This window comes from Ambystoma mexicanum, chromosome 2p, assembly GCF_040938575.1.
Source record: "Ambystoma mexicanum isolate Mex_15411 chromosome 2p, UKY_AmexF1_1, whole genome shotgun sequence".
NCBI lineage: Eukaryota > Metazoa > Chordata > Amphibia > Caudata > Ambystomatidae > Ambystoma > Ambystoma mexicanum.
Window position 1 is genome coordinate 1,385,704,114 of NC_090923.1, and position 22,603 is coordinate 1,385,726,716.

General features: G+C 48.3%; 1 protein-coding gene across 1 annotated transcript in view; it reads right to left on the reverse strand.

The window, feature by feature from the left end:
- Positions 1-22,603, reverse strand: part of LOC138567523 (D-serine dehydratase-like) — a 516,199-nt gene that overhangs the window by 18,196 nt on the left and 475,400 nt on the right. The window lies entirely within an intron of this gene.

Genomic DNA, 22,603 nt, shown 5'->3' on the forward strand with positions numbered 1-22,603 from the left:
AACAACTAGGGAAAATAGACAAATTAAACTGTAGCCTACAGAACGTAAGATTCATGGCATAACACACATCAGAAATCCACAACCTCCTAAGGGAGGGAGGCACAGGCGTGCTCTTTCTTACAGAAATATGGCTATCATAAAACTACAGAACCACTGCGCACAGTCATACTGGACAGTTTCAAATTAATACACGTCAACAGAAAACCAAAGAGGAGGCAGAATCGCAATGGGGCATAAAGAACACATCTGCACCTCGCAGCTCCCCTCAACAGAACATTGAAGACGGTTAATCCCTCCTCGTCAATATCAAACTCAATGACCAAGCCAACATAGTGTTCCTTCCGATCTACAGACCGCCATCCTACAACCCGAACTTTGCGACGAAACTAGCAGACTCCATCGCCATCCTATCAACCTACCATGACAACCTAATCATATCGGGAGATTTCAACATCAGGTTTAAAAGAGAAAACAAAAACTCAGCTAATTCACTCTGTGCACTTCTGGAAACACTCCACTTCAAGCAAGTAGTAAACGGATCCACCCACAACGCCAGACACACCCAGGATGCAACCTTCTGCAGGGGACTCTGCGCATCCACCCCACCAACACCAATGGTATGGAGTGATCACTACCTGATACTATTCTATATCAAACTCCAAACCCGCATACCAACCAGAAACGCAATACTACACGCCACTAGGAAAAGAAACTGGAAGAGTCTAGACTTGGAATCCTTAACAGATCAGCTAGAATCAAGGCAACAAACACCATGGAGCTGAACGAAATGACCCCAGACTCAGCAGAAAACATATTCGGCAGGTGGATCACAGAGGCCTTAGATCGACTAGCACCAGCAAAACCTTTCAAAGCAACGTCAAAGAAATTGCCACAAGATGGTTCAATGAAGAGCTGAAAGAACAAACAAAAAACAACCGCAAATTGTAAAATATATGGAAAGAATATTACAACTGACTGGACAAAATAAAATACCAAAGACAACTCAGATTATACAAATCAACAGTGCTCAAAGCAAAAAGAAAATACTATACCACAAGAATCGAATCAGCAACCAACCCACAAAAATAACTCTTCAGAATCATCAAAGAGATTTTAAAAAAAACTTCATCCTGCAACAAAGATGTCATCCCAAAACAAGCACTATGTGACAACATCACCAACCACATCATATAAAAAAATAGAACTAATCCAACTGACCACCAAGACAAACCGAGCTAATACAAACACAACCACTGAAGCACGGATAGCTGTCGAAACACTGATCACAGTAAGACTTATTTGCTTTGAACCAATAACTGAAGAAACGATTTCCACACTTATAAAGGACACCAACCTCGCAGGATCCCCAAGCGACCCTTCCTCACTGGACATCTACAAAGAAATCCTCAACCACAAAACCCCAGCGTCACACTTCTGCCACCTAAAAACCTGTCGCTAAGTACAGGAATCATCCCAAACTCCTTCAAATCGGCATAAATCAAACCACTGATAAAAAAGGTAATGGAAAGTGCAGAGGATCCCAGCAATTACAGACCTATATCCAACCTGCCCTACCCGGCAAGAGCCATGTATACAAAATCTTACTAAACTACGCTAAAACAAATGAAATAGTTAGCAACTCGCAAGTTGGCTTCAGACAAATTAAAGGAAGGGAATCAGCACTCCTATCCATATGAGACGACCTTAAGAAAAATGCAGACAACAGCGTTCATCTGCCCTCATACTACTGGACAGCTCTGCAGCATTTGACACAATTAGCCACACAACCCTAATACACTAATAAAAATACTGGTGGTATGCGGAATAAAAGACTGACCTAAAATGGCGAACCTCCTTCCTCACAAATCTAACCGAAAGAACTTACCTACCACCTTTCACCACAAACACCAAGAAAATCTCCCAACCGGAAACTTCAAAAGTGATAAATAACATAGGAATGCTCATGGACAACAGACTATCCCTGGAACTGTGAGTCAATGCTATCATTAAGAAGTGCTTCTATTGCCTGAGACTCCTCAGGGGGATGCTCCCATACCTCTCTTTTCCACATAGAACCCTTAAATGAATATCCCTGATATTAACAAGAATCGACTACGCAAACAGTCTCTACCTAGGAATGCCTGAAAGGCCCACCAAAAACCTTCACTGCATCCAGAACTCTTCAGCAAGTGTACTGCTGAGATTAAACAGAAGAGACCACAACATACCAGCTCCGAGAAGCCTATATTGGCTACCAGTAAAAAAACACATTCAATTAATTCATTTTCAGACTTATTCGGTGTAAACCATCAAGCCAGCATATACAAACATTTTCATAAAATAGACAATGGAATAGAAATAATAAGAAAAAAAAGAATACACAACAATACAATTTGTTAAGAGGATAAAATAACAACCAATATGCATTGCTTAACCAAGACCCATGAATACAGAATATAAAATTACTACGAAATAGTAGCCCCTCTGGCCCACCAGATCGCCACTTTCTCCCCTCATTTCCAGTGTTACGCAGACGACACACAGCTCTCTTTCAAGCTTCCTTCCCCTACCACCACCTCCTCCTCCTCCCTCATACCGGACTGTCTGACTGCTATTCAAGAATGGTGCTCTGCCAATGAGCTCTGCCTTAATGCCAGTATGTTATGGAACAACTTACCGGATATGATACCAGTGAGAAACCCAACTTTGCAATCCAATCTGGTAGTTTGAACAAAAAGTCTCAAAGGTGATCTTCTCCAATTCAAGATGATATAGTTTAAGCCAATCCTTGGTGGTCCCTTCCCCAAGCTTTAATTTGCACAAACCAAACAAAAAGGATCTCTGGAGTTTGTTCCCAAGAGAACAAGTTTAATACCTCAAACCTCAGGATTCCCTTCTGAAAGACTTCACTTGCGTCAGTCTTTTCGAAAGTGTTGCAGTGGTTTTATTGGGCTTTCTTTGTGGTGTCCTTTAGTTTTCAGCATTCAGGGCTCTCTGGTCTAGGCGCATTTATCAGACTGCACGGTGCACCCATCACAGGTCGTGCAACCAGGATCCCTGGGTTCCTTAGCCCACATTCAGGTTTCTTGGCACTGGCTACTGTGAACCAAGTCACCTTCACTTGACTCCTTGTATTGGCCTCTTGGCTTTAGGATGTACTCTTACATTCCTCTGGCTTCACCTTGGTTGTCTCGTGGCTCTGCCACTATGTATCACACACCCCTTTCACTCAATCATTACAGTTCATTGTTTAGGATTCCTCCAGCTTTTAATATATTCAACTTTCAGGTTAAGTATAACTCATTGTGCACCATAAATTCATTATGGTTGAATTTCAGTTCAGTGTTCAAAAGTGGTTTTATATTGCTTAATTATATTTGGTTTGAACCGTACACTTGTTTGCGGCAAAGCCGAACTATGAATGAGTTTGATATTCAATGTCTTTTTTCTGAATGTTAAGTTTTCATATAGTTTGGCATTCAAGATATATTGTTTTTCTTTCAAAGCTAAGTTTTCATATAGTTTGGTATTCAATATATGTTCAATTGTTAAAGTTCACGAACCGTTATTCACTGGAGGTCTATTAGCAGCTTCCCGATGCTGGAGCGTCCCTCCAACACTCTCAAGCCTCCTTTGGGTTCTTCCGATGGTTCCTGCAGCTTCCTTACAGCTCCATAAGCGGAGAAACCCACCGGTACGAGCTACACCAGCTCGCTGCATAGTTTCTCCTTTGCGCCGGCACCTCTGATGCCTGTTCTTAGACGCAGCCCGCATCCTCAGGGTTGCGCACCCTCCAGCAGCTCCTGCTGCTTGTGCCAGGTTTTGGAGATAGAAATTAAAAAGCCCATTCACCTCGGGTGCCACAAGTCCTTTAGGTCTTTTGCCGGCATCTTGGTGCTTCCTCCTAGACCACCACGGCTGTCTCTTTACATGGGTCTCCTGTTGCTCCTCTGCTCTCAGGTCTCCCTGTTGCTCTCCCCTTTTCTCCTTCCCCTTCTCTTTATACACCTGCAGCCTCTTGACTGGCTGTAGGTATGACAACCTGATTGGCCCTGCCTGACCAAGATTAGAGGGCCATGCCTGACTCATGGCTCCTTACAGGCATCTTCTTCGTCCCAGTACCAAAGTGGTGAAAAGAGGTCATCGCAGTTGCCTCTTCTTCGTCTCAGTACTGTCAGGTGTTTTATGTGGAAATATGGGGGAAGCTGGTTTGTAACAGTCCATAAAAGTCGGGGGAGGGTTAGGTTGATTGTCACAAGAGAAGGAGGGATACAATGTCTCACCCAAGGGTATCCCCACTCCCAATCATCAGGGACCCTCCACCCAGGTGATCCTTGGTCACTTCTCCACACCAAGGGTCAGGATCCAAGAGCAATGGTTTTTCCCTGGCCACCTGCACAGAGGATCGCAGGGGAGTAGGAGTGAGAAAAATCTGCTTTTGCAACGTTTCCCGCATTAGGGTTCCACAGTTATCCTTCAGAAGAAAATTACAGACTTGGTGCAGGGTAAATGCCTGGTGATAATTCTCGCTCTTAGGTAGGGCAAGTCTTTCCAGGTCAATGTCCCCGGATCAGCACGCGCCAGGGGATGCAAGACTGCTCCCAACATCCCACAGGAAACCCATAACTGATTCCTATAGTGCTTTAAGTTCACTTGCACACAACCTCATAGTTAACATCTGAGAAGGCTAACAAATCTTATGCGGTGCACACATTTCAGCCACATTCACATTACCGCAGATGGAGAGGCTCAACTTCTCCATCCTCCAGAAATCACTATTTTGCTTTATGGAAGCTTTCTCAGTGTTTGAAAATAGTGCAATTGGAAGCAGGTTGGCGAGAGAGCATGCCCTCTGCTGTACTGAAATGTATTTTATGCCTGGCTATTTTTCTGAAATCTTCCATTACTTTTAGTGGCCCTGGTCCCAAAGTCTCAGGATTAGAGAGAAATTCTACGGTGTCGCCTGCATATTGCATATACACCATCTCATGACAGCGGTGCCAGAGATAATGTCCCTCTGTCCAATTTCTTCAGCAAGTGGCTGGGGGAAGCAGACAGCCTTATCATCCGATTTTCTCTAATTAATCTAGCCTGTGAGGGTAACATTACTCATGATTTTTGCTTATGCTCCATTGTGTAGTATACTAACTGGATCATAAACTTGTCCCCAAATCCGACTTTTCTGTCTGACTGATGGCAACGGTCCAGTCTATTCAATAGAGATCCATATCGGAGTCGAGGAAGACTCTCTAGGCTGGACTACTGCAACAGCCTCTTTCTAAATCGGTATAGGCCGATTTGACCGACAAAAAATGGTCGCAATGACCAAAAGTTCTAAAAATGCTACCACCAAAGGTTCGAACACCAAAAGTTCAAACCTCTGGTGGTAGCATTGTAAAAAAAAAAAAACAGGGGCTGTCATCCGCATCGCCCCGCTCACTACACTTCATGGTATAGTGAGCGGGGGTTGAACCCCTGCAGCCTTCCGTTTAAAAAAAAAAAGAAAAGGACCCTGTGGCGCTGGTTCTCGATCACAGAAGTGAAAGGGAACTGGCGCTGCAGGAACCCAGCGTGAAGATGAAGGTAAGTGGGGTTTGTTTATGTTGGGGACGTGGGTGGGGGTGTGCTGAGGCTGTGGGTGGGACGTGTTATGGGTGTGTTGTGTGTGTGGGTGTGAGTATGTATATGTGTTCGCATGAGAAAGGTGCAAACTTTTGGTAGTTTGCACCTTTCTCATGCAAACGTTTCAGCCGCAGTACTTTCTACCACGGCCAAATCACTTAGATTCTCTAAATCTGCCTGCCTTTACTCTTCGATCTTTACAATTTATCCAGAGCAGGACTGCAAGACCTGTCCTTGGCCTCAAGCCCAGGGATCATATCTCTCCAGCTCTGAAATCCCTTCACTGGCTCCCTGTGGCTGCAAGGATCAAGTTCAAGGCCCTTTGAATCGTCCACAAGGCTTTCTGGGGCCTGGGACCACACGACCTCCAACTTTCTCTTCCTAAACATCTTCTTTCTCGAGCTCTCCGCTCTTTCACCGCCAACTCTCTGAGGGTCAGACGCTTCTCCAAGCGCAGAGTGGGGGGCAGATCTCTCTGCTCAGCTGAGGCCTCCCTCTGGAACAGCCTCCCTGCCTCTCTTAAACTTGAGCAGAACCACATCCGGTTCTGGAAGCAACTCAAGACCTTCATTTTTGCTTCTGCTTTCTCTCTTCCTCTCCCCTGCTGATGTCCCTGAATGTTCTGCGCACTGGTCACTTGGCTACCCTCTGAACTCTGGCCCAGGCTCCTGCATGTCCAGTTGAACGCACACTGCCTCTGGGCTCCCCCAGCATTTAAGAGTCTGTACCTGCAATCCTACAGTCCCTTCTCTCTGCGTTTATGAGCCACCCGCTGGCTGCACTTATTTTGTTACCTGCATTTCTCCCTTCCCCACCCCCTCTGGCACTTTTCCCCTCCCTCTTCCCCGCACTTGCACAATCTGAAGGTCCTAGTAAGATCATTGTTTTGTCCTCCCTTTGTTTCCCCCTCCTTGTCTTGTTGTGCCTAGAGACACTTGTGTACAGGCACATTATAAATGCCATATCATATCATATCATATCATATGGCTGATGGTTCCTTTCTTTCCTTCAAGTTGGGCTATACATTCAATATAGTCCTGACTTTGTGCCTAATTTTGACTTTGGCAGTAACTCACTTACTGTCACTGCCACTCTGCCTCGTGGGATTACATTAAATGGGTCAATGGCGGTGTTAATCCCCTTTTTTGGAAACTAAAAGGACTCCATGGGGATTTGGGAGAAATGACTGTTGGTAGTAATTCCATCTGCTGTAATTCCTTAAGCTTTGGCCAGTAAAGTGGAGGAGATGGCCTCTACTTTACATCTAAAGTCACAATTCATTGGCGCAGAAAAGTGGAAGTAATGTAATTACTGCCACTTTAATGCCACTTTTAACATACTACCTAACCTGTAATGAGGCCCATCGCCTGTATCACACCGGTTAACCATGAAACCAGATTAGGAGTGGCGGATCAACTTCCAAATAGATTAACCTAATTTATGAGCATAAAATTACTAAGATATTTGTGCAAACATCTAGGTGCAAAATGGGTCTATAATTCTTGCCTATGGGATGACACACAGACTTATTAATAAGGACAATGACGGATTCACTCAAGGATTATCACTAGTATCCCTGGTTGATACAGAAGTTGAACATTTTACAGAGAAAAGGTGTCGAGAGTTTCAGAAAAGTCCTCTAAAATTCATTTTTTCCTCGAATGGCCTCACCCATCACCAGGTCCTTGATTGGTTAATCAAGGAAATCCATGCATGTTGGGTCAACTTTGAAAGGGCAGCTCTGAGAAAAAATAAGCAATAATTCATCCAAAAGGTGCACCTTATACCGGAAACTGTAAAATACTACAAAATGCTCAGTAATATCTCCCAAGTCTGTGACAATTGTTACAATCTCTGTCTTAAAATCATTGATTGTGGGAGACCATCCGGGGGCGCGGGCCAAGGTGGCTGCGTAGAGACGGAGCTCCGTCACACACCGTCGGTGTAGAGATTGCCGCCTTACCCCTAGCACCCGTGAGACATTGCACAGCGCTATTGGGCCGGCAGAAATCAGAGGCACATACCCGGAGCAGAACGACAAGCACCCCCCCCCCGACGGCGAAGGTGGCGGATGCCCCGAGATGTTAAGAGCACTGAGGCGGGAAAGCCCCGGGCCCCAAGAGGTGAAATCCGACCCTAACCGAGTCCCAGCCACAGGCCTGGAAATTTGGGCCCAAGGCCCTCCACGCAGCGACCCACAGGCCCAGCAGATCAGTGAGAGGGATTCAGTGAGCTATCTGGGTTATGAGAGGCCCGGGAGATACCCGGGATTCACCAGGCACTTGGGACCGGGTTCCACGCACCACCCCTGCCCGTGGGGCATTGGGCACAGCATTGCGAACAATGTTATCTTGGAGCTTATCCACCCTTCCCTTGAGATAGCATATCGCTGCTTGGATGTCTGTCTGGATAGCCTTCATTTCTTTGATATATATTTTAGGTCGTCTCTGGTAAGGGCCGGGGTGCTCCCTCCCTCAGCCGTGATGTCCTTCTTGCTCGAGATGTCCCCCGGGTCCCTCCCTGGGTCACTCCTGAAGTGCTGGAGGGATCTTATCCCCAACCCTGGACTCCTCTGCCGTGGAGCCAGGCCATGGGGGCTCTCCAGTGTGGCTGGGTATATCAGGGTCGGGTCGGGCCTGTGCCTGGCCCCACTCTCCTCTGCTTGCCTGGGCTTTGGGCAGTCACTTCCCGGCTTGTAGTGTATCCCAGTGCCTAGGGCTTGGCGCTCACCAATAGTGGCGGCTCCCGTGGCCTTATTGTACCCCTGTGCTGTTGGTCGGGGCACTTTGTGTCTCCCTAGGTCAGCGCTCTCAGGGTCCCAATGCGCAGGCTGTGTTGGCAAAGCAGTTCCGTTGGGGGGATATGCGGCTCACTGTTACCCCTTGCTATATAGTTCAGGCCCTCATTTCGTCAATCCATATGCTTTTGTAATCCTGTATTGCTTTAATATCTCCCTAGGTGACAAACCGGTTCCTGTTGGTTGACAGTGCATCACATTGGCAAACGCTCATTCAAATCCAAATTGATTTGGATGCTTAACTAACATGGCTGCATTTGTCAACATTTAGTACGATGTTGGTATAACATTTAAAGTAATAATTAATGCATAATTATTGGTTCATAATTTGTCCTTGCCGTGGTGAGATGTTCCAAAATCAGGAACTCAACTCAGTTTGGGCCAACATGCACTGTAAAAACATACACACTGATTGCATGAACATCTTTGCTAAGTTTGTAGCCAGTTACACTTTTACCCTGCCATAATCAACATTCACAAGCTATAGTAGTTGAAATGTGTGTTTTGACCCACAATAGGTTTACGACAGAATACAATATCTTAATATCTTAGAAAATTGCAAGTATTAGAGGGTGACTTGTACAGCTTGAAATGTTTGTTAGATCATCTAACCACATGTTAAAATAACGAATCATGCATAATTGCTGGCAAATGGCAGCTATGGCAGATCCACGTCTGCCTACTTTTGCCAGCACTAGCAAGGACGGAGCCTCAGCCATTTCCAAAATCTGCTCCTCTATTGGGACTCCCTCCGCTCGCCAATCATGAGCACCCAAACGTTTGGATACACACAGGGACAAGTGTTCAGCAATGCTTTGGGGAGCTATGTCCCACGCCCCACATCAAATGTTAAGAAACTCCAAAGGGCTAAATATAACTCCTGGTTAGCAGATAATTGACTGCTAGGATGAGGGATGTGACTGTCAAATGAAATGAGCGCCAAGCTTGGTGTTCTTTACATGCTCTAAAGGATTTGACTCTTAAATCAATATCATAGACATTTTTGCTGAATATAAAACCGTTTGGCAATTCTGGTGTTCCATAAATGCTCGTTTTTGAATAATTGCATTCACAAATGTGTGACGCTCTAAAGTTCCTTTGCTTGCAGAATAATGAAATGTGACACATTCCTTTTGCATGAAACTTCATTTGTTTTCTAATATTGTACAAGCATAAATGATGGGCTGGTATGACAAAGAGCCAGTTGAAAATGACAGAATGAATTTAAGGTACATTACTGTAAAATGTTCCAAGTAAAAGTGACAAATCCAGCTTTAACAACCATGAAATGTGGAACATTGCGTATACAAATTACAATCTTTTATATATTTTTCACACTGCCGGCCTGGAGGCCCAGACAGCCACCCGCCGGCCACATACACCATTGTCCCTTCTGCATTTTTCAGAGCGACATTGCCTTCATTGGCCTTGCCCAACCCCAAAATATAAAATCGTCTTCCAACTCGCCCATTCCTTCAGTGGACTCTCCAAAATCCGTCAAACCAGCAGCCACCGACCCTTTCTGCTCAGCCCTTATTCCCGAAGTAAATGACACAGCCATAAGCGACCCTATATCGCACTGTATTAAGCACCTGACCCAATGAATGGATATCGGAACAGAAGTGTCAGAACAGATTCTCTTTCTTCAAAGAAACCCATAAAGTCAAATACAAGGCGGTTTCAGACTTTAGTGCTCTAAAGTAGCTTCAAGGCACGAATTAGGCGCCATCCGCCAAAGAAACATTTTGAAAGGCACGTCTTCCTTTTTCTGTTTTCTCCTCACCCTTTCCCGTCTTCCCTGATAGCGCTCTGAAATGGGCCCCTGGGTACTACATAAGTCGCCAAATAAGCCAACAGAGATATGTAAAATTCACATTAAGCATTCACTGGCAAACTCAAGAGCTTTACCTTTTGTACAATGGTATGGTTTTGAGTATGTCTGGGTACTGTCACCAGACTAGTTGCCGCCTGTAGAGTAATTCCAAAGCAGACCTGAAAGAGGCCCTCAAGTGCTGCCTCATTTTGCCTCATTTTGCTCCGAGTCCGTGGACTTTATTTGCTGTCAGATTTACTGTGGTCCGTCTTCCGGCTGGGGCAAATGGAAACGATGCAAGACCTTGCGCAACGCAGTGCTTAGTTATTAGAGACGTATTGTCGTGCATTTTGAGGGATACACACACACACACACACTTATATCCCAACTGATGCCAGAGTGTGGTGCATTTTCTGAGGGGTAATGCTGCTGCATAAAGTGACATTACTCCGCAGCGGTGCCACCGCCAGCAGCAAGGCGCTTCTGCTGTAACCTCGCAGGCGGATGCAGGTTACCGTCGTGCCTTCAGCAGGTAATATCTGCGCCATATCGGATTACTGAGGGGGCGGGGCTCTAACAAACGTGCACACATGAACGCACTGGTAAAATGTGCCCCCCGAAATCACACACACAATCGAGTTTTCCAAGGGCCCCAAAAATACCCTCTCTAAGCCGGCCTCAAACCATGTCTGGAATCTCTCTGGGTTAGGAATCGCGTCTGACTCCCGGGACTCATAGATGTCCAAGCAGGGAAGGCGACGTTGTGATCTCCCTCATTTCCAACCCTTTCCTTCAAATGTTCCATATGGTCCCCAATATGGTATGTTTACGAATTCTAAGGGGGATTCTATCTCTTGGTACCCATAACCATTCTCCTACTGTAGCTAGTTGCAGGTGACGGTTGTCCAGTGCAATCCATTGGAGGTCCCCCTGGGCCCTGAGATGTGGTATAAGAACCCTCAGTTGGGCTGCCTTCTAGTACCTTTTCACATCCAACAGGCGCACCCCACCTTTTCCCTTGGGGAGCACAAGTACCTTCCATGCTATTCTGGCCTTCTTACCATGCCACAAGAAACTCGATAGGGAACGCTTCATCTCCCGGAAGAATGATGTTACGCTCACCTGGTCTCCACAGGGGCGCCGAACGAAGCTGGGCAGCGACTGTCTCCACCAGCGTCACACGTAGCGGAGTTGTGAATGGCTGCATGTGCCCTCTCTGTTTGCCCTTCCGTCACAAATGAAGACTTGCCTAAAATGTTGAAACAAGATATTAACTAGCCATAAGGAGGAGGACCGGCTCCCACCTCCCGTGACCTCCTTGTGCACCCCTCTATGTCTCACCTTCGAATTATGAATGGGAGACTCTACATCCTCCGACTGTATGCAGGGGTGCGTTGCTGTTCAAGGATCTAGTTACTTCACTGATCCTGTGGGTTACTTTAGAGTCCTGAACAACTGTGACTCTATAGGTAAGTCTTTATGCCAATAATTCTTAGTATGGTTTGCTTAGAGTTCAAGTTGCCAAAATGCTCACTACTGTGCTTGTTTCTTTGCAGATGCGTTTTTTGATGCACCCGATGAAGAGTGTCTCCTCTCCACAAATGATGAGCAGAATTCCAAAGGTGAGTTTCAACTCTAGAGCAATGTGACAATGTCTCAAATACGGTATTTGTCCCTCCATGCAACTTACCTGCTGTTCCTTTTCTGTACTGCCGGTGCGGTGACTCCGGAGCGGAGATCGCGTGATGATGTCTCGATGGATCGCAAGAGTGAGCAGCCTTCAGGTGAGTATTAGCGCTGCGTAGTGTTGAAATGTCTTTAACTTTTGCTCTGCGCGGCTAACCTGATGTTTCTTTACTGTTCGGCAGATGCGGCGGCTCCAGAGCGTCTGAAGATGGAGCGTCAGGTAAGAACTTAACTGCTGTGGTGTCCTTGTTTTTCTCTCTCTCTTCCTTTCTTTCTCCACAGGCAATGGTTCGTGAGGACCAGGACGGGCGTGGCTGAAGACCGGGTTAACTGAAGCTAGCAGACACAGTGAGCGTTACGCTGCAGGAGTGCAGAATAACGCGAAGTGTGTTCTGTTCTTAGGGTGTGGTTTATATAGCCTCATACAAGTAGTCCCAAGTGAAGTAGTCCTTCCAACCACACCCTACACAAGTAGTCCTAGATAAAGTAGTATCTCCAGCATGCCTCAGACAGGGCTGAATGTGATTCCTCTTCCCCTGCAAGCTGCCTTACTTGAAAGAGCATTAGGAGCCTGGCGCCAACGGCGCCAGGACAGAGTCCAGGAAGTCTTTAGGCAACCCTTTGGGGCCTTAAAGGTCCCCATAGGTGCCGGTACCTGTGGCAGGCTGGTCTGCTCCTGATGTCTGGGGGCAAGCACCGTGATAAATGAGTCTGGGACACTGATAGGGAGCATCTGAAATAAATACAAAGGTCTTGGGAGGACAACCATTTCTATTGCGTTGAGGTGCCCCAGCCATGACACTGTGAGCTTACTCCATTTCGCCAGGTCCTGTTCAACCGTGGTCTTCAGTGGAGTGAAATTGGCATCAGAGAGCTCTCCTAGGCCTTTGGTAAGATTAATGCCCAGGTATCTTAACTTCCCCCCACTAACCTGCATCCTCAGGGGCGCAAATCTTTCTGTGTCACCCTCTCTATTCTTGTCCCCTGTCCAGAGGAAAGATAATAGATTTGGATTTGTTTATCTTCAGTCCGGCGAGTGCGCCGTAGGATTCTATCTGGTGGACTGCCACTGGTAGGGAGGTCAGAGGGTTCACTAGGTGCAGCAACATATCATCTGCGTATTGGGCGAGTTTATATTCTTCACCTCAAACACATATTCCCTCCACTCTGTTGTCCTCCCTAATCATCTGCGCGAGGGGTTCCAGGGAGAGTGCATACAAGGTCGAACCATCAGGAGTATCCCCCATTCACCGCTAAACAATCCCTTGGGGACGTGTACAATGCCATTATACCGCGGAGTAAGCCACCCCCAATACCATATTTGACAAGGACTGCTTCCAGAAATTCACATTCTAACCGATCACATGCTTTTTCAGCATTGACCGAGAGAAGGGCTGAATCCCCTTCCCCACCACAGGCTTCATGCATCAGGTGCAAGGTCTTCCTCAGTGTGTCTGTGCCATCTCTGCCCTTAATAAAGCCCACCTGATCCGGGTGGATCAAGCGTGCCATGTAGTCCTCAAGTCTTGCCGCCAGTACCCGGGTGTACATTTTGGCATGCTCAATGAAAAAAAATACATCTTCCATCATCCTGTGTCTGCTGCTGGGGACGTGTTCAACATCCTAAATTTCCGAGATCCTAGCATTCTTTGTCTTTTAGGTCCCTAAATGCTCCATCGCCCGGGCCTCCTGCTCCTTGGCCCCCTGTGGGCCTCCAGTGTCACCTAGTAACTCATTTGTGGCCCTCCGTATCTCCTCATTGGACAGTTTGTATTTAGTTCCATCAACTTCGAAAGACATGGAGAACGGGAAACCCCATCTATATCGAATTCCCTTCTCATTCATCCACTTCGTTAGGGATGAGCACAGGCATCTCCTTGCAAGAGTTAGCGAGGACAGGTCTTGGAAAATAGTAACTCTGGAGTTACCATGCATCACCATGCCCTTCTTTTTCACCTTCTCCAGGATCTTTTGCTTGTCCAGGTAGTTATGAAAATGGGCCAGAACCGATCTGGGACCCCCCTGCTGGATCCTCCTGCCCTGTGGATCCTTTCAATTTTGGCCTCATCAATGGTATCGTCCTCAAAAATGAGTTTGGTCACTTCATGGAGAATTCTCCTCAGATCCGTCTCCCCCTCCTTGTCCGGGATCATGAAGAGCCTAAGGTTGTTCTGCATCCCTCAGTTTTCTATGTCATCCATTTTCAGCATGATCTCCCCCTCTCTTCTTTCCATTTCTGACATTCTTACGTCCATTTGCATCTCCGTGGCATCCAGAGATGATTGGTTGTGCTCCACTTCTTCCATTTTATCGATCCTCTGGGTTATCCCGTCGACCCTTCCCCCGATGTCAACCCGCATGCTCCGTATGTAGCCGTTGATTCCTCCCCCCCAGGTCACCATGGTGGAGGGGCGCGTTGGTTCTCCCTTCGGGTGTAACCAAAGCCAGATAGTTTAGATCTCGCTTCCATGTGATTCACCTCTCCACCGGGCGTGTTGTCCCTTGTGTGTGGGGGCACCTCTGCAATGGGTCGACCTGCTCCCAAGTGAGTTTAGACGGGGGGCCTCGTGTCCTATGAGTTGGCCACCAAGCAACTGTGACTCTTTCGGGTAACTCAGCGCAGGTTACAATGCTCACAGGCAGTCAACACCAACTGCCCTCACTTGTCCCCACGCACACCCACTGATGGGGGTAGGGGAGAACACTCTGGCACGTTGTCGGTTGTCCTCCTTGCGCCACCAGAATATTCTCCCCTCCCTGAGGCCCAGGTTCTAATGAGCCTAGCTTATGAGGAGGTGCACGCCCCTAAGTAGGGGGCCCTCAGCTCTATGTTATCTTCTCCAGTGTCTCCATGTGGCCACGGCCCCACTGGGAGCACTTCCTTCGTGCTTTACCGGCCCCACTAATCTTTTCCAGCTGCTTCCTGTGGGGTGAGACTGGGCCGCCTCAGGGACAAGCCCCCAAGAGCTCCTGGGCCCCTCCTGGAGGATCTCGAGGTGCAGATCCTAGTGGGCAGGGCGTGGTTATTGTGGTGTCCCCCTGGCTTGGGGGCCCTCACCTCCAGATGGTCTCCTCTGGCAACAGCACTTAACCCCCAGGTCCCCCGGCGTCTCCTCCTTTACACTCCAGTGGCGCCTGTGTTCTTCCCCGCTGCTTCCTGGGACGAGCGGGGACTGACTGCCTCAGTGGCAAGTCCCTCAAGATTCACCCAGTCCCCAGACTTCCTGGGAAGGGGTCCCGCACTCCTCTGTCCTTTCAGCTGTGGTTGGGAGTGAGGCGTCTGGGTGGAGGGCCCACGCCCCAGTGCTGGGGGCCCACACCTCCCCCTAGCCTACTACGGTGACTCCACGTGGTCCCCCTCCTCTGGGGACCTCCTGTTCCACTCTTCCGCTTCCCTGCACCTCCCCCCATTGTTCAAGAGGGGGCGTGATTGTGCGGTCCCCGGTGGCGGTCGGGCCAAGGCTCTCTGGTCCCTCAGCTCCCTGGGGGTCGCTTGGGCCCTCTGTTTGTTTCACGTGGGGGCCTGCTGGGGGGAACCAGGCACCCACCTCAGTGCCTCCTGCTGTAGGCTGTGGTGTTCCCCCGGCACAGTGTCCCTCAGCTCAGCATCTCCCGTCAGGCCACACCACCCGGATCACCGGTGCCCTCTCTCCAAGCGTCGGAACGCTCTGAGGAGGGGGCCGCTTGGCGCTCCTCCGCTATTGGTGGGCCTAATGCCCCTGGCGTCCAGTGGCACCGCGGCCGGCTTCCTGTGTGCCGCTGCAGGTGCTCTGCCCTTAGCCTAGGGCTGCCGCCTCAGTTCTTCGGTCCGCGATCAGTGGCCATAGCTCGGCTCCCAGGGGGTCATTTCTGTCCAGGTTTCTCTGGAGCGTGCCCTGGGTGCTCCCACGGGTGTCGCTCCAACTCCCATGTTTATAGAGGGGTGTTTAAGCGGGGGCTCTGATCCCTTTTAGACCCAGCATGTGGGGAGCATAGCGCTCAGGATGCTAACATCAGCGCGCCGCGCCCCCGGTGGACCGCATCTGTAGTTTTTAAATCCCACCTTTAACTGCAGTATAAAAAAACTGGACATTAAAGTTCAGATAAAACACAAGATACTTTTTATCAGTTTCCTACTTCCGCTCCCTCCCCAGAATTCACTTGGTGCCAGGTCTCTTTTTGATTCCCTTTCTAGGGTTCATGTGAGCAACCACAGGATGATTACAGGCAAAACTGAAAAAAGGGCACTCTGTGGAAACTGCAATGAGTATTCATTTATTTTAGTCGTTACGGCAGGCATTAGAATGCTGCCGATAAAAGCTCTGACTGTGGCATTCCAGTTTTATCCTCCATAAAGTGGTGTAAAAGGTAGATGTAATAGCTGGTGAAAAGAAGGGGTGTATATGCAGGATACACTGGGCCTCATTATGAGGAGTGAAGGAGTACCATTACACTTGTTTACCGTTAAATCTACCAAAATTATGAGTGGCAGGGTGGTAGTGTTGGTCTTTATTTGGAAATCCCATAAGACTCCATTGGTGTTTGATCAATTTACAGTGGGTGATCATTTCACTCCCGGTAAATATCTCGATGCTCCAAAACCTCTAAATATAGTGTTGCGATTGTGAGGAATTCGACCATCCGCACAGTGGGCGTGCGCTCACCTGGACTTTTATGAAATTTTAAATGAAATTGAAAAAGGGTAGATCAACCTCTGGAAAATGGGTGGGGCTAGTCTGCACACATTTTCATATGCTCACCGCACAACATACGCATAGACCAGGGTACTCTGGGTGGACACAGCCTACTGGCGCATTCTCCCCTGTCATATTTAGTTGGGACATGAGGAGAGGAGTACCTCTGCACCTAGGAGGATCACTTATGCCACCTGAAACAAGTGCGTCAGCTGCTGCAGAACGCAGGTCTGACTATCAAGGCCACAAAGTGCCAGATAGCGGAGGGCACAATGACTTCCCTAGGCCACCTGGTCGGTGGAGATAAGAAACAACCACTCGATGCAAAGGTACAAGCTGAGAAGGATTGGGACATCCCCACCACGCAGACACAGGTGAGAGCCTTTCTAGGTCTCACGTTATACGGTCATTCATCAAGGGGTATGGGACCATTGCCAGGCCCCTCAATGATGTAATTCCAAGAAGATGCCAAAGAAGGTAATTTGGACCCCCGCCTGTCAAACCTCCTTTCAGAATTTAAAGGATGGATTGTGCAAGGCCCCAGTTCTGAAAGTGCCAGACTATGGTCAGGAGTTCCTTATCCAGACAGATGCATGTGATTCTGGGATTGGTGCAGTGTTAGCCCAGTTGAACTCTTAAGGGGTAAAGCAACCTGCTGCCTACATTAGCAGGCGATTGACAAAAAGGGAAAGGAACTGGGCAGTCGTTGAAAAAGAGGCTTATATGGCCGTCTGGGTGGTAAAGAAGCTGAAACCCTACATCTTTGGGTCGCACTTTACTATCCAAACAGACCACTGGCCTCTTAGATGGTTCATGGCCATGCAAGGCGAGAACCCTAAGCTTTTGCATTGGGCCATATCCCTATAGGAATTAGATATGGACATCAAGTACAAGCCAGGCTCCCAGCATGGAAATTCAGATGGCCTCAGCCGGTACTTACGTCTTGATGATGAACCAGACCCTCTGTCTGGTGGTGGTTTACGTGTTGAGGCTGGGGGGCATGTGAGGAATTCGACCAACCGCGCGGTGGGTGTGCGCTTGCCTGGGCTTTTTTGACATTTTAAATGAAATGAAGGATGGTAGATCAACCTGCAAAAAATGTGTGGGGCTATTCCGCACACATTTTCCTATGCTCACCGCAAAACACACGCATAGACTCGCATACTCTGGCTGGACACAGCCTACTGTCATATCTAGTTGGGATATGAATGGAGAAGTATGTGATGCATCTCCAGAAGGGGGAGGGCGAAACACCCCCAATGCCATGGCCAGCCTAATTAACTAATAAAGGCTCCATGGATCGGCTCTGTCCTTTTGTTGGGCCATGCAGCTGGTGGCAGTGATTTGCATACTAATCAGAGTAATTCAAACAGGCCCACATGGGGCCTGGCTGCAGAGGATAACAAATGAGACAGGAAACCACAACAACCTTTCATTTGCAACTTTGTCAACCTGAAGCCAGCTCCCGTCCGCAGTATCAATTGACAGTGAGCTCTCATGTCTGGGACTGCGTGTTTACGGTAGTTCACCCTGCAGGCGGACCCCATTCATAAGGTATGAGGATGTGGTTTGCCAGAGCCAGAGAGTTTGGTCTCGTCCCAGCTTCAAGGGAGACCTGCCGCTTTAATCAGGAACCACCGAGAGCCCCTTCAAACCACAACAGACAGTAAGATGGGTGGGACTTAGTATTATATGTTTTCAACCCTTTACCTTTTCTGTTGCAAAGCACTCTGGTTATGACCTCACGTATACAGGAGATTCTTGGTGGGGACTAAGGATTGGTTCATTAAGGTAGGCTTAGCCTACACCAATCGCTGTGGTCCATTTGGCGTTAAAAGGGGGCGGAGCCTCTCTTTTGGAAGATTATATGAAGGCTTCACCAGAAGCAGAAGGAAGAACTTATAATTGATTGATTGATTGATTGATATTGTATTTCTATCGCGCTCGTACACGTGTTTCAGAGCGTGACAAGGCAAGGGAGGGGAACAGGGGAGAGCGAAACAGCGATCTTACTATGCCCAGTGACATTGAGAACGCGCAAGTGCATGGGAGAGGGGGGAGGGGAAAAGTGCATGGAAGGGGGGAGAGGTGGAAAGTGCGAAGCAGAGGAGAAACAGATAAATAACAATAAATAAATAATAAAGGCAACAAACAGTGGTAATGCAGCCAGCAATTTGCAAGTGCTAGGTTTAAGGCAGCAGACAGGGTAGGTCCGATAAGTGCAGGAAGAAAAAGGGGGGGCTGTATGGGTACAGATAAAGACCCCAGTGCAAGGGGTGGCCCGGAAGCAGTGCGGGAGGGTGGAAGGATGAGCAGGTACCTGGGCCCAAAAGACAGAGGATGGCCAGGTGCACGGTGCCAAGAGAGAACAGATCAGCAGGGGAGAGGGGGAGCGAAGGCAGAAGAGGTAGGTCTTGAGGTGCTTCCGGAACGGGAGATGGTTCTCCTCAAGTTTTAGAGTGGTAGGGAGGCTGTTCCAGAGGGAGGCCCCAGCCAAAGACAGAGATCTACCCCCAGCTCGTTTCTTAGAAAAACGACTGACCCCGAGTGAGTTGGAGGTAGAGGAGCGAAGAGCTCGAGAGGGGAGGTATTTGCGGAGGGATAGCTGAAGGTATTTCGGACCCAGGCCCCAGAAAGCCTTGTGGACAATGCAGAGGGTTATGAATTTAATCCTTGCATCCACTGGGAGCCAATGGAGAGATTTCAGAGCTGGAGAGATACGATCCCAGGGCTTGAGGCCAAGGACAAGTCTCGCAGTCCTGTTCTGGATTAGTTGCAGAGGGCGGAGAGTAGAGGCAGGTAGATTTAGAAAGAGGCTGTTAGAATAGTCCAAGCTAGAGAGAACCAGAGCTTGAGATACCATGAGCTTCTGGGGGAAGGAGAGGAAAGGCAGAGTACCTCTGAGGGGGTGAAGTCGGAAATTTGACTTTTTAGAGACCTCAGAGATGTGGGTGGAGAAGGAAAGGGAGGAGTCAAAGATGACCCCAAGGTTCTTAGCCTTGCAGGTGGGGGTAGGAGGAGGGCCCAGGGAGGCCGGCCAGAGAGTGAGGGGAAAGGATGGTGAAGGTGTGCCGATGAGGAGGATCTCCGTCTTGCTGGCATTCAGACAAAGATCATTGGCGGCACACCAATCTTGAATGGCAGTTAGCCAATCAAAGATGAGAGAGGGAGAGGAGGTGGCAGAGGGCAGCTTGAAAATGAGTTGAGTGTCGTCAGCGTAGCACTGGAAATTTGAGCAGAAAATGGCAATGCAGTGGGCGACAGTTGCCAGGTATTGGTTGAAAAGCCAGGGCGAGAGGTTAGACCCCTGGGGAACACCACAGGTAGAGAGGAAGATAGATGAAAGGAAGGACCCAAGTTGGACCTGGGAGGGTCGATCTGAGAGGAAAGAGGTCAGCCAGGCCAGAGCCTGATCAGTGATACCCAGGTTTTCACATAGACGGTTGAGCAGGATGGTATGGTTGACTGTGTCGAAGGCAGAAGAGAGATCGAGGAGGATGAGGACAGGGAATGTTAGAGTCATGGTTGGTGAGCAGATCTTCACGGATGTTTAGGAGAGCAGTCTCCGTGCTTCTAGCAGCTCTGAAGCCAGACTGGTGGTCATGGAGACAGCCAACAGAATTGGAAGGAAGGTTAAGCTGAGAGATGGCCAACTTTTCCAGGAGTTTGCCAAGAAAGGGAGTAATGGAAATTGGGCGATAGTTCGCTGGACAAGAAGGATCAGTTGTGGGTTTCTTGAGAAGAGGATGCACAAAGGAGTGCTTCAGACGGGAGGGGAAGGATCCAGAGGCAAAGGAATGGTTGCAAAAATCAGTAAGGGCCGGAGCGAGGGTGTCAATGTGGTCCTTGATGGTTTTAGAGGAACAGGGATGAACCTGTTTTGAAGAGGCTTTCATAGATCGGACTTGTCTAGCAACCTTGTCAGGGGTGAAAAGAGGAAAGGGCGAGAAGGATGGTGGGAGGGTGGCTAAAGGAGGGTCAGCAAGCACAGATGGAGAGGGAAGAGGAGGAGTGTGGGTGGAGAGGGTGGACAGGATGTCCTGGGTTTTTGAAATGAAGTGAGAGGCAAGGGCATTGCAAAGAGCCTGTGAGGCAACAGGAAGGGTAGAGACTGCAGCAGGGTTGGCCAGCTCCTTGCAGATTTTAAAGAGTTCAGCCGAGTTGTTAGATGCCACAGAGACACGAGCTTGATTGTGGACTCTCTTCTTGGTGAGGACAGAGAGTCGGTATTGGACCCTGTGTGAAGGTACAGTCTGCCTTACATCTTCTCTGAGTGAAGGAAGGCCAGGACCTCCAAGAGGGAAGCAAGATCACTCCCCTAAACATCTCCCAGGGAGCAGAGGGAGATGCTGAATCCAGAGGACCCTCCAGCAGCTCCAGAACCAGTACCCAGCCAGCACACAGTGTGCCCTGCTAGGCTCTATAGCAAGCTTCCTGGGTGAAAAGTGCCAGAGAGTCTCTGAACCCGAAACCAAGGACAAGGCAGCTGCCTGCAACTCACTTCTCAGCTTTGGCCCGTCCGCCTTAAAGGACGAAATAAGCACAGTGAAGAAGCTAGGGTAAGTGCCTCAACGAGCATCTAACGACGTCCGCCTTAGAGGACATTTCTGAGCCAGTCGAGTTCCTCGAGCTGCATTCGACTGCAACGTTGATGGTTGTTATGTTACAGTCACTCAAAGACATCCGAGACATCTCAACCAGTGCTTCAGAGCTGCCGACTAGAACTGAGACAACAATTCCCAACCCTGAGCCGCTGTGTAGGCCAGCCTGCAGTTGTCTGTCCAGCTTCACTCGCCAAACTGTTTGCTGCCCGATACCCGCAGCTTTCTCCTGTCTTGAACTCTGTCACAGAAGCTGCAAATCGCCCTGAAGCCGACGTGACCCAGTTGAACATCAAGAACATCTACAGCACAAGGTACATTGTGGTTCTGTCCCCCTGGTCCTTCCCAGACGGCCCCTAGAGACATTTTAAGACTCATTGCTCCCTTAGCGCTGAAGCCAAGTAACCTTGAACTCTTGTGATTATTTGCTATACCGACCGCCCTACTGTCAGTATCCAGAGTGCATTCCTTTTTCTTCATTGAAACTGTATGTCCTCTGCATTCCTTTACAGGGTGGGTTGTATTTCGTAGTGTTGCTAAAACTGTGTGTTGTGATAATAAAGTAGATATTTTCATACAACCTGGACTGGACAGTCCCTTTCATCATTGGGTAATAACTGTATTTTCGCTGTGTTGTATCTAACCAACGATCCATGACCTTTCAGAGATAAGCCTGTTGTTCCATCCACGTTACCAAAATTGGACAAGGAGATTTATAATTTGCTTGTGTTTCCAATCTGTTCGAATCCCGTCTGGTGTACTTGAGGCATGTGGCTGATTGATGCTTCAGAAACTGACATTAGTCCCTGAACCACTGGTGCCCCGGAAGTTGATTCGTCACAGCGATAAAAGTGAGTGTAAATCTGTTACCGCCACTGCTATACTAATAATGAAGGTCAGTGTGTTCCCCTGTAAAAAATGAACTAACATAAAAAGGGAACACACAGCTGGCATGTGTACTACTGGCAATGTTTTAAATGTTGCCTTTGTGTGCAGGGGGGATTTGATGGTAATCAGCATCGAGTTCTATTGTGTTGTGTTCTGCTCTTTGGAGAGAGGCACAATGTCATTGGTGGTGGGTTTTGGGTAACCATTTCTTTTGTCAGTTTTGTTGCACAGCACATATCTACACATAGGCACACGTTGTCTGGCGAGCTCCACTTCCGTGCCACCACAATGGGCGATACCTACAGGGTGAAATATTCGATAATGACTTTTTCACTTTCTCAAACCTCTGTAGTTTGCTCCACTTTGGTTCTCAAATGAAATGGTATACTCGTGTTTGAGGTCCATGGTTTCCTTGACACGCAGTCTCACTTCCTGGTCAATTGCACTGCTGATGCCCTGAAAAAGGTCTGTGTTGAGGCAGGATGTCTTCCAGCTTGTCCTCATACACTATACATGCAAAGTG